General features: G+C 40.6%; 1 protein-coding gene across 1 annotated transcript in view; it reads right to left on the reverse strand.

The window, feature by feature from the left end:
* The window catches only part of LOC123364039 (LIM zinc-binding domain-containing Nebulette), a 400792-nt gene that overhangs the window by 23558 nt on the left and 361839 nt on the right, over positions 1 to 15395 (reverse strand). The gene's annotated exons all lie outside the window — the stretch shown is intronic.

Genomic DNA, 15395 nt, shown 5'->3' on the forward strand with positions numbered 1-15395 from the left:
CACACTAAGAGGCCCTTTATATCGGTATAAAGGGCTCTTTAAACCGGTTTCTGTACTCCTCCCTAACGAGAGGAGTAGCGCTAATATCGGTATTACCATATCGGATTAGGGTTAGTGTGGCCGCAGATCGACGGTATTGGCCTCCGGGCGGTATCCCACAGTGCACCACTGACCGCTCTGGACAGCAATCTGAACTCGGATGCAGTGGCCAGGTAGACAGGAAAAGCCCCGCGAACTTTTGAATATTTCCTGTTTGCCCAGCGTGGAGCTCCGATCAGCACGTGTGGCGATGCAGTTAAAAAGTCAAAATAAAGAAAGAGCTCCCGCATGGACCATGCGGACGTGATCGCTGTAAGGGCAGGCAAATCTGTTCTATCAGCGCTCCGTTACAGAAGACGAATTAAAAAACATTTTTAAAAAATCTCCAGACAGACGCCATAGCAGGGACTCAGCGCACTGCTGCGTGACAAGCGTAACGGAAAGCCAAGGAATCAAATGGACGCTCATGGACTGGAGGACTCAAGCTATCCCACAGTTCCTGCAGTCTCTCTGAAAAGCATTTGCATTCTTGGCTGAGCTCCAAATGCTTCTAGGGTCAAACACAGTGTCCGCGGTGGGTCAGGGCATAGCTCGGCAATTTACGCACCCCCCCACCCACCCCCAGAAGTGAAAGGGAAAACAATCCTCTCTTGACTCTTTTACATGTCACCCTATCTTTACTGAATGCTGCAGATAGACGCGATGCTGCAGCACTGAACACCAACATCCTTGCTCCCCCCCCGCCATGGGTGGCTGATGGTGCAAAATGACTGGTACCCGTCCTCATCATCAGCCTATTGGCACATGGGGCAGTGCAAAAGGGCTGGTAACCATGCTGACTAGCATCCGTCAGGTCGATCAAGGGTGCCTGGCCCTAATTTTTCCTGGTAGATGGTGCAGTATGGCTGATAACCATCATCGTCATAGCAACAGGGGGCTGAGCTCTGTCAGCCCCCACCCTTCATGTGTAAAGAAAAGATTCAATTGCCCCTGGACTAGCAGAGGGATGCTGGGCTCCTCTCCTACACACTCCTTACTGTCCTGTCTGGACTATCATAGCAGCTGGAGGCTCCTTCCACTCATTTCTCACTAACAAGTCAGTGTGTCTTATTCCTGCATTCTTTATTACTTCATCACACAAGTGGGGGGACAATGCTACAGTAGCCCAGGAAGGCTGGGGGAAGAACGGAATCAACAGGTGGGGTTGTTGCAGGAGCACCCCCTGTGAATAGCATACAGCTCATAATTTCTGCAGGATCTGACACAGAGCAGCTGTGCTCTCTGATACAGTGGTTCTCTAGTACACTTGCCCATATTCTAGGCAGGACTGATTCTATTTTTAGATACCAAAAAGGAGGGATTGACTCTGGGAGTCATTCCCAATTTTGGCTTTTGCGCCCCTGGCTAAGAGCAGCCAGGGGCACTTATGACAGCAGCAAATGGTGCAAAACGACTGGTAGCCATGATCATCTTTTTACCAATTTATGGATTGGTAGATGGTGCAGTATGGCTGGTAACCATCTCTACTGTCATGCAAAAGCAAAAGCATGCTGCTGTGTAGCGCTGCTGAATCGCCTCTGTCAGCGGCATCTAGTACACATACGGTGACAGTCACAAAAGGCAAAACAGGCTCCATGATTGCCATGCTATGGCATCTGCCAGGGCAATCCAGGGGAAAAAGGCGCAAAATGCTTGTCTGCCGTTGCTTTCCCAGAGGAAGGAGTGACTGACGACATTTACCCAGTACCACCCGCGACAATGATTTTTGCCCCATCAGGCACTGGGATCTCAACCCGGAAATTCCAAGGGGCGGGGGAGGCTGCGGGAACTATGGGATAGCTACGGAATAGCTACCCACAGTGCAACGCTCCAGAAGTCGATGCTAGCCTCGGACCGTGGACGCACACCACCGATTTAATGTGTTTAGTGTGGCCGCGCGCACTCGATTTTATACAATCTGTTTTACAAAACCGGTTTATGCAAATTTGGAATAGTCTCGTAGTGTAGACGTACCCCGAGATACAGTAAATTGGAAGATAATTAAAATAAAAACTCAAAGAAGCAAAAGAATTTTGGAAAGTGAAATAAAAACATTTCGGGATCAAAACAAGATGGAAGGAAACTTCCATAAAAGACTTGATAACTACAATAAAAGGAAGAACCTTAAGAAAAAGACACTCTGAACTATAACGAAAACAAAATGTGAATGCCCAAACTACTGAATGAAACAAGAACTGAAAGAGATAGTAGCAGTGAATCATGACAATTTAACCTTTCCAATGCTGGGAGTTTGAATCTTCTAATTTGAAACACAAAAGCAGAAAACTCTCCAATTTCAAGCTCAGTGACACAAATGGGTGATACAAAATGGAAGTGATAAAAATAATGGTAATATCACAATAGTAGCACCAACATGACTAAAACTGCCTAAAACTATCTTCTGATCGCTGGCCATACTAGCACTTCGCAATACTATCACATTGGCTTCTATGGTTACTTTCTGCCCCATCATGAAAGAGCCTGGATTGTTTTTTTAATAATAATTTGTTCTAATGCACAGTTTCTTCCAGGTGCTCGGGGGTGGGGGTGAGTCTCATAAGAGATTGGCAGCTGTAGTCTCCCTATCTTAACTCTGAACTTCCATACTCTAGGTTTAGGTTACTTGTAAATTTAATCCAACTCAGAATTTCCTGGATACGTAATACTCTGTTCTTTGTTTATTATAACTAATGGTTTTGAAGGGAAATACACACACAAATCACTGACACATGCCTGCAACCTTAACTTCATTTTACCAAGTTTTTTTGTGTGAGATTAATAAATAAAACAATAATTAATGGAACAGTTAGGGGAAGAAATATAAAACCAGATTCTCTGTTACAGAGAGAGGAGCCAAACGTAGTTTGAAGGCATCTTTGTTCTGCTCATATTCCGGGCTGCTGTAGTTGCTGAAATGTAAGTTACTATCTCAGGCTGCCTATGTGCTGGAGTGAGAGCATTATGGCTACTCCAATTCATGATTACCTCAGCCCCACCTGCTTATGCCAGGGCTTACAAAAGAGGGTGAAGTAGGGAGAATTCTCCCCTGGCACCCTGCAGTTCATTTACAGGCTTTCCAGCCCTTATATGCTGACAGAGTGGTGTACAGATGCCATGCAGTTCTTGCAGCAAATGGTGGCTGCAACCAATTAGGCCACTCCCAACCACAGGCCACTCTTTGAATCTACTCTAATTCATGGCCACAAAGTAACATTTGTGGAAGCGCCTAAGTGACACAGGTGCCTAGAGTCCCATTTCGATTCCTAAATCACTTTTGAAAATGGGCCTGAAGCATCCATGTCACTTAGGTATTCTTGAAAATATTACCAACTGTGTGGTCTCCTGCCCACCCAGATACAGAATGCTGGCTCAGGCCACAAGCCAGCATGTTCTTCCCCTGTAGAGAGAGCTAGAGCATTTTTGGCCAAACCTTGACTGTCCATTTACATGCATCATTGTCTTGTGGAATTGCTGAATTCATCCCTCCCTCAGATTTAGCCACAGTTTAAAGATGCCTGTGGAAAAGCTGCAACATGCCTGGTCCTGTGACAAAGAAAACCAGACAAATACAACATAGCCCTAAAACCCAACCAAAAAGAAATGTCATATACTAGTGAGGACAACTGATATCCACAGCAACCACAATGAGAACAGTAGGGGTGATTCACTTAGCACCTCTTCTCAGCACACTGAAGAGGAAAATGTGAGCTGAGGGCAGCAAGAGAAGCTGAATGGCCCCTGCACTCTCCATCTCTTAAGAAGAGGGGAATTACCACAGCCCCTTAAGGGAAAGCTATCAAGCAGCTCAACAAATATTTGGACTGTAATTGGCAAGAAGAGTGGAGTTCCTGGCATCCCTCTAAGACTTCCAAGCAAAGATGTCCTGGAGAATCACTATATGAAGGAGGTGGTAGGAAAGTCAGGACAGGGTAGAAAGGATTCTTTGACTCTGACAAAAAAAAATTTCTTCTAACATTAATTTTTAATTCCAGACTGTATAAACCCAACATATTGTTATGCTGGGGGTTGAGTAAAACCTCATTGAAGTTGGTGAGTGTAACAGCAGCCCTTCATTCAGGACAAACACAAAAAAGCAATTAAGCTCGTGTGTGGTATAGACAGATGAAACAATAAAAGCCACTACTCAAAACACAGACCATATGCAAGCCTGGAGGAGTTTAACTTCAATCATGCAGTCAGAGTCTTCCCTGGGGTCTGAATGTAAATGCATGGGACTGGGTGTTGTTTGATGGAGCCATGTGTGTGAGGGAGAAGGGGTAGAAACACCAGAGAAGGCAGCAAGGAAGCTTTCATAGCATGATTTTGAGAAAAAAAATTAGAGAGTCAGCTTTTGGGTGGAATGCTGGTTAGAAAGAGGCTTGGAACGGTGAAAAAAGAAATTGTCTCCTGTTGTTTGTTTCATACTCTGTTCAGGGACACAGAATTTTACATACATTCTTTGTAAACAAATAGGACTGTATCAAAGAAATACCTGCCTCGGGCATCGGTGTATCCCCCAAATGGAAATAACCTGAAAGATCCTGAATATTGGCCAACCACTCAGGTCAAAAGGGGTAACAATACCTTGCTACAATACATTGACCTTAACAGGGTCCTACTCAACACATCCTCATTGAGTCTTGACTCCTTATCCTGGCTGAACAGATCTGTGAGCCATTAGTGATTATCTCTGAGAACTCATGGAAGACGGGAGAGATCTCAGAGGACTGCACAACGGGCAATCAGCTTAACTTTTGTACCCAGAAAGATAATGGAGCAAAAATAATCAAACAATCAATTTGTAAGCACCTAGACGATACGGTGATAAGTAGCAGTCAATGTGAATTTGTCAAGAACAAATCATGTCAAACCAACCTATTATGTTTCTTTGACAGGGCAACAAGCATTGTGGATGGGGGGAAGCTGAAGATGTAATATATCTCGACGTTAGTAAGACTTCTGATACTGTCTTACATAACCTTTTCATAAGCAAAGTAGGGAAATATAGCCTAGATTAACTTACAATAAAGTGGGCACACGACTGGTTGGAAAAGCATAGTCAGAGAGTAGTTATCAATCGTTCACAATCAAGCTGGAAGGGCATACTGAGTGGGGTCCAGCAGAAGGGCTGCCCAGAGGGGGGGGGCAAGTGGGGCAATTTGTCTCAGACCCCGGGCCCCGCAGGGGCCCCCATGAGAGTTTTCAACGGGTCTTCAGCGGCAGGTCCTTCAATGCCACCGAACACACCTGGATCAAGTGAAGGACCCACTGCCGAAGACCCGGAGCTCCTTCCACTCCGGGTCTTCGGCGGCAGTTCGGTAGCGGGTCCTTCACTTGTTCTGGGACCCGCTGCCAAAGTGCCCCGAAGACCCGGGGCGGAAGGACCTCTGCCGCCGAAGACCCCAAGCCCCTGAATCCTCTGGGCAGCCCTGTCCAGCAGGAATCTCTCCTGGGTCTGGGTCTATTCAATATCTTCATAAACGATTTGGATAATGGCATAGAGGGTACACTTATAAAGTTTGCAGATGATACCAAACTGGAAGGGGTTGTAAGTGCTCTGAAGGACAGGATTAGAATTCAAAATGATCTTGACAAACTGGAGAAATGGTCTGAAATAAACAGCATGAAATGCAATATGGACAAATGCAAATTATTACACTTAGGCACAAATAATAAATTGCACAAATACAAAATGGGAAATAACTGCCTAGGAAGAAGTACTGCAGAAAAGGATCAGGGGAGTAATAGTGGATCACCAGCTAAATATGAAACAACAATGCAATACTGTTGCAAAAGACCTCAACTAGAGAATTGTGTCCAGTTCTGGGCATCACACTTCAAGAAAGCTGTGGATAAATTAGAGAAAATCCAGGGGAAAGCAACAAAAATTATTAAAGATCTAGAAAACATGACCTATGAGGAAAGACTGGAGAAATTGGGTTTGTTTAGTCTGGAGAAAAGAAGACTGAGGTGGGACATGATAACAGTCTTTAAGGATGTAAAAGGTTGTTATATAGCCACTGAGGATAGGAAAGTAGTAATGTGCTTAAATTGCAGCAAAGGAGATTTAGACATTAGGAAAAACTTCCTAACTGTCAGGGTAGTAAAGCACTGGAATGAATTACCTCAGGTGGTTATAGAATCTCGGTCATTGGAGGTTTTTTAAGAACAGGTTAGACAAACACCTGTCCGGGATGGTCTAGATAATATTTAGTCCTGCCTCAGTGCAGAGCACTGGACTTGATGACCTATCAAGATCCATTCAAGTCCTGTATTTCTATGATTCTATGATAACAATGAATTTTGAAAGAGACACAGAAACAAAGCATGTTAATAGCGAAGCAACCAATAAGATACCCACCCTACTTACTATTCTCAGACTGAGACTCAGGAGATAAGGACTCAGTTCCCAGTTCTCACTGACTTCCTGTGTGATCACAGACAAGTCAACTTATTTCTCTGAGCCTCAGTCCCCCATCTGCACATAGGAGATAACACTATTTTCCTTCTCCCATCCTTAGTCTGCCTTGTCTAGCCATTGTGGGCAGGACTATCACTTACTACGTATACGTATAGCAGCTAGCATAATAGGGCTCTGATCTTAGTTGAGGCCTCTAGGCACTATGACAACAATACTGTAATGTACTACACTAAAAGGTGTCAGGCTCTATGTGTGCCTTCAGCAGTTTACAGTTGGAATGCTTGGTACCCTTCTAATACTAAGTTGCAACAAAGAATCCTAAATTATGAATTGATGGCAGTATCTCCATATTAACATCCTATAACATTTTTAAAAGTTTTAAAAGATATTTAAAACCACTTTCATTTTTAATGCCCATATTTTCCAAAGTTAATATTGGCTGTCTCTCCCATTCTACAATTTTTTTAATTCTAGAACACATTGTTTTTAAACGTTCAAAATTCACAAATAGAGTCTAATACGCACTGCAATGTAATTGGAGATGGGTCAGACCCACAAAATTTGGATCATGATCCAACATTCTCAAAGTTCAACAATCAATATTTTGCTTCTGGCCTATTTCTAATGTTGACAGAAAGTGAGCAAATGGAAGAATAAACATTTCACACTTATTTTGTGGTAGAATTCCATGCAAACAACAAAAAAGTACCTTCTCTGAACAAAGTTTTATATATATATATAAGTCCTCAAAAAGGGAAAATTGCTGGCAGAAGCACAAAGCCAAGGTATCAGCAAGTCTTTTCATATGGCAAATTGAGAATAGAACAGAAAGTCACACTAGTACAGATAATTCACATTTAACTTTTTAAAGATCCAAAAAATCATTCTCAGAGATCTTCTATTTATTTTACAACCCTGTATACATATGATCCATCAGCAGAGGTATTTATATTTGTGGTATGAGTTTATACTAATGAAAACAACTTTTGCACAATATTCTGATACAAAACTGTACACTGGAAAAATATCAGATTATAATCTTAGTTTCTAAATGTACTTTCTGAATACCTTATTTTCAGATCTATAGCATATGAGGGCCCAGGAAAGGTTTCTTATCTAAGAAAGGTCTCAGTCTTTCTTCTTTTCCTTTCATGGTATCAAAAAACAGCCTAGCGCATACAGATATTTACTATGGTAATGGTGAGATCTGGTCATTAAGACCCTCAATTGTTATTATAAGGTTGATTTGCTCACTGGAAATCACGAGTAGGTTCAAGCTGCTTAGTTAAGTTGCATATTTTCTCATTTACACTGTGCACTCCCATTATGTCTTCAAAAAGAAAGAAAACCAGATTGGTGAGTTTTGTTAGAACAAAAGGAGTCTTCATTTCATTATAGTAAATGGCAGTTACTCAAGCTTTCAGATTATTACAGTTCAATTCCCAAAGGTGATGAGGTGGGGAATAGAAAGATGGCATGCAAATAAGTATGGAAGCTTGAAAAGCTTCTTGTGCCTCCCCATGGACCAAGTTCAGTGCAAGTATTTCAAAAGCTCACACGGGTCTAATGTTTTATGCATAAATAAGGTTCATTGAGTTAATAGTGGCCTGTGAGATTTGAACACAGTGTGACAATGTTATTAGTGGGGGGAAAAGTGGGACTCCATGGATACCTCCTTCATCAGATGGCCTTGTTACCTCACTGCAGTAAGAAAGGCTAGGGTTTGTCTCAGAACCATCTGACTTTTCACCTCCCAAACTCATGCCAAAAGAACTGGTGGAATGGAAATGCTGTTTATTATAACGGCTTGCTTTTTCTACAAAGGGGAAAAGAATACTGCAGTAAACGATTAGCTGACAGAAGAGCAAAACAGAACAAAAACAACACAGCAAATGATTTATGTAACAATAGCTTGAAAGGTGAACTGTGTTCATTTGCACATTCATTTGGAACATCACTGGTTCAAAAAAGTTTGACTAGGACTTGACTGGTTTGTATCCTGCTTCAAATGGTATAAAGAAGGGGAAGAAAGGAGGGCCGGGGGGCAGATCCTAGGGAAAAACAGGGTGAAAAATGGAGCAGAGAAGGGAGGAAAAAAACCTGCTATTGAAAAATAAAGGCATTATTCCACCCTATACAAAAGTCTCTAAGATTAAAACGGGCGCATTTGCTTTTAAATTGGATCATGGTTGAAAAAAATAACAACATGGCTTTAAATCACATGGAAAAAGGCTTGATATTCAAACTTATTCAAGCACAAACTCCATAAAATTGCTTGAGAAGTCTGCAAAGCCCCAAACATGAAAGTGAGTGACCCATCTGTACATTAAATGCTATTCTTTTTATAGACTCAATATACAAGTGATTCTAGACAATCTACATTGGTTTTCAGTCCTAATTACTTAGCCCCAGATGGAAGGAGAGAGTGTGGAGAAAGTATTGTTTGGAAATATCAGCTTTTCCCCCAAAAATGTGGAAAACTTTGAGGGAAGATTGATGTGAAAGAGAGCAAGAAATTGGGTGAGATAAATAATTTCTAACCAAAATTTCTAATTTTTACTGGGGTAGTAAATGCAACAAACGGTGGCTGCATTTGCCTTTATTCTCTATAACTCAACTGTGATCAACTGACATGATGATGATTTTCATTACTATAATTAAGGTTCTACAAATGTTTCCAATAAAAAAATAATTTTCTGGGATTTATAACTCAGTCGAGATAATTTTGTTCTAGCCTTTAAGTTGCCTTACAGTCTCTCTGTCTAATAACACTTTATTTTGTAATTTTCAAATAACATCAATTCGGGAACAGAAATGACTGCTACAGTGGCCATCTTTTTTTTCACAGCAAGATAAATATAGTCTAGCTCACTGCATAGGTTAGGAGTTTAGCATCCTGACACATCAGTGGTCACTGCTGTATTTTAATTGTATAGATATTTTTAAAGAAGAAATTTAAAGATTTCAAATACTGTGGCTGTAGGGCATGAAGGAAGCTTATGAAAAGGTCGAGGATGCTTATACAATGTGCTTATACTTCATCGATAATCTCCTGGTAAACTGCATTGTAAAATTGGTTTGGATTCAAACAAGAAATCTGGCCAGCTACTAGGATCTGACTCAAAGCCTACTAAAGACAACTGGAATCTTTCCAGTGAGTCTAATGGGCTTTAGATTAGGTCTCCTTAGCCTCTAATATGGTGTTTTAGGATATTTATGGTTAGGTATTTTGAAAAAATATAAAAATAAAAATAGCAAAGAAAGATTATTTTAACCAATTTTACACTTGGAAGAACCTATTTTAAATACATTTTTAATATTTAAAGAATGCCAAGCTGAAGAGATCAAAAGACCAAGGGTGAAATCCCAGCCCTGCTGAAGTCAGTGGCAAAACTACTAGTTGTTTCCATCACTAAATGTGTATTATTGTTAATAAACTGTCTGCAAATCAGCTTAAGTTCTTCTTCGAAAAACCCAAACAAACAAACAAACAAACAAAAAACAAAACCACACTCCTGACCTCCTCTGCTTTCTTTATTAAGGTGAGTGGAAATACTTTTTAATCAAATTCAAAAGGCTCTTTAAGCCCCTACCACTAGCAGAAAAGAAGGCAATAATGGAACTCAGGCCATAATATGTTGCCTGTGTTTGTTCCTTTCCCCTAACCTCTGTCTACCTGTGCGTCTATCCTCAGATTGTGCGCTACCTAAGTGCAGGGACTATCCTTTCTTGAATGTTTGGAAAGCATAAAGCACATTGCAGGTGCTATTGTAAACAAACAAATGACAGGTGCAAGCAAATATAATACATTGTAACCCATAAGCAAAAACTGCACAAGACCATGAAACTTATTTTATTAATCAAACCCTTCTGTATCTTTGAAGCTCTAGTGAAATCCAGTTATTTGGAAATCAGGACCAGAGACTTCAGTACTACTGGAATTACTATAGTTTTAACTGAAACTGAAAACAGTAATTCTAGTTTAAGATAAATGCCTTCATTGTTTCTTAGTTGTGTGTGAGAATATAGTTATAATTTCCTTTAATACACTCATTTTAAAAGTAGAATGGTTGTAAAATGAAAAAATACAACATATGGCTGACATATTGACCTGAAAATTTGATACAACAGCTTCATTAAAAAGTGGATTTGGGGAAAACTCAAGATATAAGCAATACCAGAAAGTATACGCAGACTCCTAGACTGAATACTGTCTTCCAGAGGATCAATGTCGAAGATGGAGCCAGGATCTGTGCGCCAAACTTTGAGGTCTTTTCCCAAAAGAAAGAAATGATAAGACAGACAAGCAGTGAAGGAAATAAAAGCATGAGAACAAGAAGTTTTAAAATGACAGGGATTGCCTTGATCTAGACATTAATGGAAATATCTAGACATTCCTAGACAAGAAGGCATTTGTTTTCTCAGCTGTCATTTAAAGGACTGTGTTGCATTCATTTTAAGTGTTGTACATTATTCATTTCCTTTTAATTTTGTCAACCATGACAGTTACATTTTATAAGGCTATACCAATTTTACCAATTTTCTAACGCTATTCCAATGGAAACAATTTTAAAAACCCTTACACTAGAGAGCACTAGACAGTTATCTGGTGCTTCTGTGTCTTAACTGTTATTTCTGTTTGTTGTCCTAGAACATAAGTTTCTTAGGGCACAGGCCACATCTTACCCCACATTTTCCCAAAGCATTGCTGGACCACAACTTACTAATTTAATAACAGTTATAACCATGAGACTTTTCCTCACAATTCTATACAGAAATCATTACAAACTTTGCAGTTCACCATCCTGTATTGGATAGCTTAGAATAGAGGTCTTCAGATTAAAAGGTTACATTTTATATGAAGACTTCATTTATAAACAATGTATAAAAGGTTGAAATGATTACACAATGTTTTACTAAAATGACTACAAAATAGTTATAGAGTTCCACAAGTCAAAAGGTTACTTATAACAATGTACAGTATATATAACCATCTATAAAACCTTCTGTCAATAGGCTTACCACAATCTGTAAAATGTACTGCTTGTGGCTGTAACATGCTTATCAAATCTACTAATCGTTTCAAAATCAAACCTTGATACTAAGTGTGACCAATTAAAATATGGATCTACCAGATAACAGGGAAAAAGGCAAATTATACATTCATTCATGTGTGTCTTGCAAGACAAGCCATCTGCAGAATTTTAGTGGATCCCAATATGTTGGAGGAGATTAAATGAACTTGACCCTGTGGCTATGGGGGAGTGGAATCAGGCTAGTTTATAAGTCACTAGGTGAAGCTGTACCCTGGGGACCCCAAATATGTGGCATCCCAAGTGTTTTATTGGATTGCTTATGCCAGATCCCTGAAATTGGTGACACAACAAGAGCAGGCACAGGCAATAAAACAAATCTCACAGTCTGGAGCTGGATTCATTGTGTGTGCTACGTGTTATCTACTACAGCCTTACATTACGGTGTAGTGCTAGCTCCTGCAGACAAAATGAATGGAAAGCCAATGCACAGTCATTTGGCCCTAGCAATGACAATTGGAACTTCTACGTAAAGCACAGACAGGCTTGAAGGAGGAAGTGAATTGGTGAGTCCCGTTTTTCATACTTCACTGTGCATTTCTAAATAAAAACCGTGAAAACTATGTATGGACTTCAGTACACAAACCATTTATTTATTACATTGATTTTATTCTCCTGTGTAGTCTGCAATAATGTTTATATGAAACAAGAACCTTGCAATTCACTTCATCAGATGGGGCACTTTAGCTTCATTGTGGCCTCTATCCAACTGAAAATATTGTCGTTGGGTGTTTACCTACATAAGCTGCATGGACCCACTTTACTTCACCAATCCACAGACAGATCAGAATTCGGGGGCTGGGAAATATCCCATTTATTTCAACGGCTTTGAACTGTCCTATTACACGTAACATAAAATTCCATTTTCTAGAGCAGAATTTTGGCATTGTTCAGGCACTGAAAAACGTTGTTAGGGCTCCACTGATTACACTTAGCCCTGGTCTACACTAAGCTCGGGGGTCGAACTAGGGTACGCGAATTCAGCTACGTGAATAACGTAGCTGAATTCGAACTACCCTAGTTCGACTTACTTACCGTCCAGACGCCGCGGAAGCGAACTCCGCGGCTCCAGGGTCGACTCCGGCAACTCCTCCTGCCGCGGTGGAGTACCAGAGTTCGAACTAGCGCTTCCGGGGTTCGAACTATCGCGTCTAGATCAGACGCGATAGTTCGAACTCCGAGCAGTCGAACTCGCCGCGTCGACCGTCCCGGTAAGTGTAAACGTACCCTTAGAGAGCCCACCAGGTAGGTTCTAATAAGGAAGTATTACTCCCTACCTGAATGAACATTTATCAGCTGGGGTTAACTTAAGAGTCACGGCTGGGTTGTTGTTTTTTGACCCTGCGATCTTTTCCAGATGCCAAGGACCTCCCCCGAAGAAGGAGTTCTTTGATTCTGTTTAAACAAGTCTATGTGATTGCAGGTCATTTGAGAAAGACATTAACTGAAATATTAGTAAATGTAAAGCTCTCAGGTTTGTCATGGGCTATTTCCATTAAATAATTATTGTTTTTTGCTTTCACTTTTTTTTTTAAAAAAGGTGTTTCTCTTTAGTTTTTCTTTTATTAAAGGACTTCTATTTGAAAAATTGTACAGAAGTGCTAACTTTTCCTCAATAAGTTATTTATAAGCGGGGAAGATTATGTTCTGAGAGATGAGTTCAGTTATGACTGACTGGAGTGTGTGCCACTGAGCCCTTCAGTCATCATACTCATGGTTGTGTTAGTGAATTACACGTACACAAAGCAAAAATAAAGCTTACAGTGCAGCACTGGCTGGGTTTTAAAACGTGCTGAATAGGAGGATGTTGTGGACCACATGAATGCATGAGCTCTTCTACTCTTAGCTGACTACCTTGCTTTTAGTTGTGGAAGTCAGATGGTTGTTCTGGCTTTGGGGTCTCCATGGCAGGCCAATGATTCCTCTGACTAGGTTGTGTTGCCTTAGTGCCAAGATGTGCAAGGCCTTCACAGTCTGCAAAGCTATCTTCCACTGGGTAGAGCTCTGTCACTCCCTGTTATAAAATTCTCTATGATAGAAGGCCAAGTCTTCTTAATCTCCATTCAATCCTATCATAAATTACCCTTGTTATTAGGTACAGAAGTCTCTAGAATGAACATCTTGGGGATTCTTGTGGCCTGTATTCGTGCCAGGCAGAGCAAATGAGAAAATAGGACAACCAGAAAGAGAAAAATGAATAAAGCCAGGTTCTCTTCCCTTTTCCGATTACATTTCTGCTAACTTTTAGGATTTAGATTTTCTTTTTTCAGTTTGAGCAAATATTAGTTGATATGAAAATTCAGGAAGACAGCTGAACTCAAGACCTCAAAATGTTATGGCCCAGAGAGCTACCGTGTCCATTTCCTTCTCTCTGACCACTTACGGCCTTAACCTGAACAATCCTTTAGAGCAGCTGTTCTTGAGCTGTGGCCTACCTGAAGAGCTACTGGCAAGCCACAGAATGAGATGTTGTCATAAGAACATGAGAACGGCATACTGGGTCAGACCAAAGATCCATCAAGCCCAGTATCCTGTCCTCTGACAGTGGCCAATGGCAGGTGCCCCAAAGGCAATGAACAGACAGATTATCATCAAGTGACCCATGCTCTGTCACCCCATCCCAGCTTCTGGCAAACAGAGGCTGGGGACACCATTCCCGCCGATCCTGGCTAATAGCCATTGATGGACCTATCTTCCATGAATCTATCTAGCTCCCTTTTGAACCCCGTTATAATGCTGGCCTTCACCACACCCTCTGGGGCAAGGAGTTCCAGAGGTTGACAGTGCGTTGTATGAAAAAATAATTTCTTGTGTTTGTTTTAAACCTGCTACCTATTAATTTTATTTGGTGGCCCCTTGTTCTTGTATTATGAGAAGGAGTAAATAACACTTCCTTATTTACTTTCTCTATACTACTGATTTTATAGACCTCTATCATATCCTCCCTTAGTTGCCTCTTTTCCAAGCTGAAAAGTCCCAGTCTTATTAATCTTTCTGCATATGGAAGCCGTTCTATACTCCTAATCATTTTTGTTGCCCTTTTCTGACCCTTTTCCAATTCCAATATATCTCTTTTGAGATGGGGCGACCACATCTGCACACAGTTTTCAAGGTGTGGGCGTACCATGGATTTATATAGAGGCAAAATGCTAGGACTATGTGTACCACTCTTATGGAGCATTTCCAAGGCATTATAGGTAGGGAGAGGAGGCGATTGATGAAGGGGGTCCTTTCCTTATGAACTGATCTGCAGAATTTAAATCGTGGAGAACTGTTGTGTTAGAGGGATACAAGTTTATTTAAACTGAGGAACACTACAGCCCTAGATCTCTCTTGAACAGTGAATGCCAGGTACATCAATGTTCAAGTTAAAGAAAAACTGCATTGACTATTTATAGCATCTTACAAAGTTAGGTAGCAAATGAGAACATATCCCCCCTGCTCCTAGAAATACCTGTTACTGTTTCAGATCTTCATAATATTAATAATTTCATTAGAAGCTGCCATTTTACTGATACTTCAGTACAAGTTTCACACTGGAAAATGCAGACTAGGAATGAAAACATTTGATTACTATTTGAATTCATAGGAGAGGTAGTTCTACTTTTAAATAAAAAAAAAAGAATTTATACCTTAAAACAAATGTCTGCCTCCCCATGCATTCCAAGGGTGAAGCTGAATTCTCTCAGGGCTCATCTACAGCAGACAGTCAATAGCAGTTTTCTTTTGGATTATTTATTTGCATTAAATATTATAAAGTCTCAAATATAATAATTTACTCTTTGTAGTTCGATGTAGTAATT

Source organism: Mauremys mutica, chromosome 2 (assembly GCF_020497125.1).
Source record: "Mauremys mutica isolate MM-2020 ecotype Southern chromosome 2, ASM2049712v1, whole genome shotgun sequence".
NCBI lineage: Eukaryota > Metazoa > Chordata > Testudines > Geoemydidae > Mauremys > Mauremys mutica.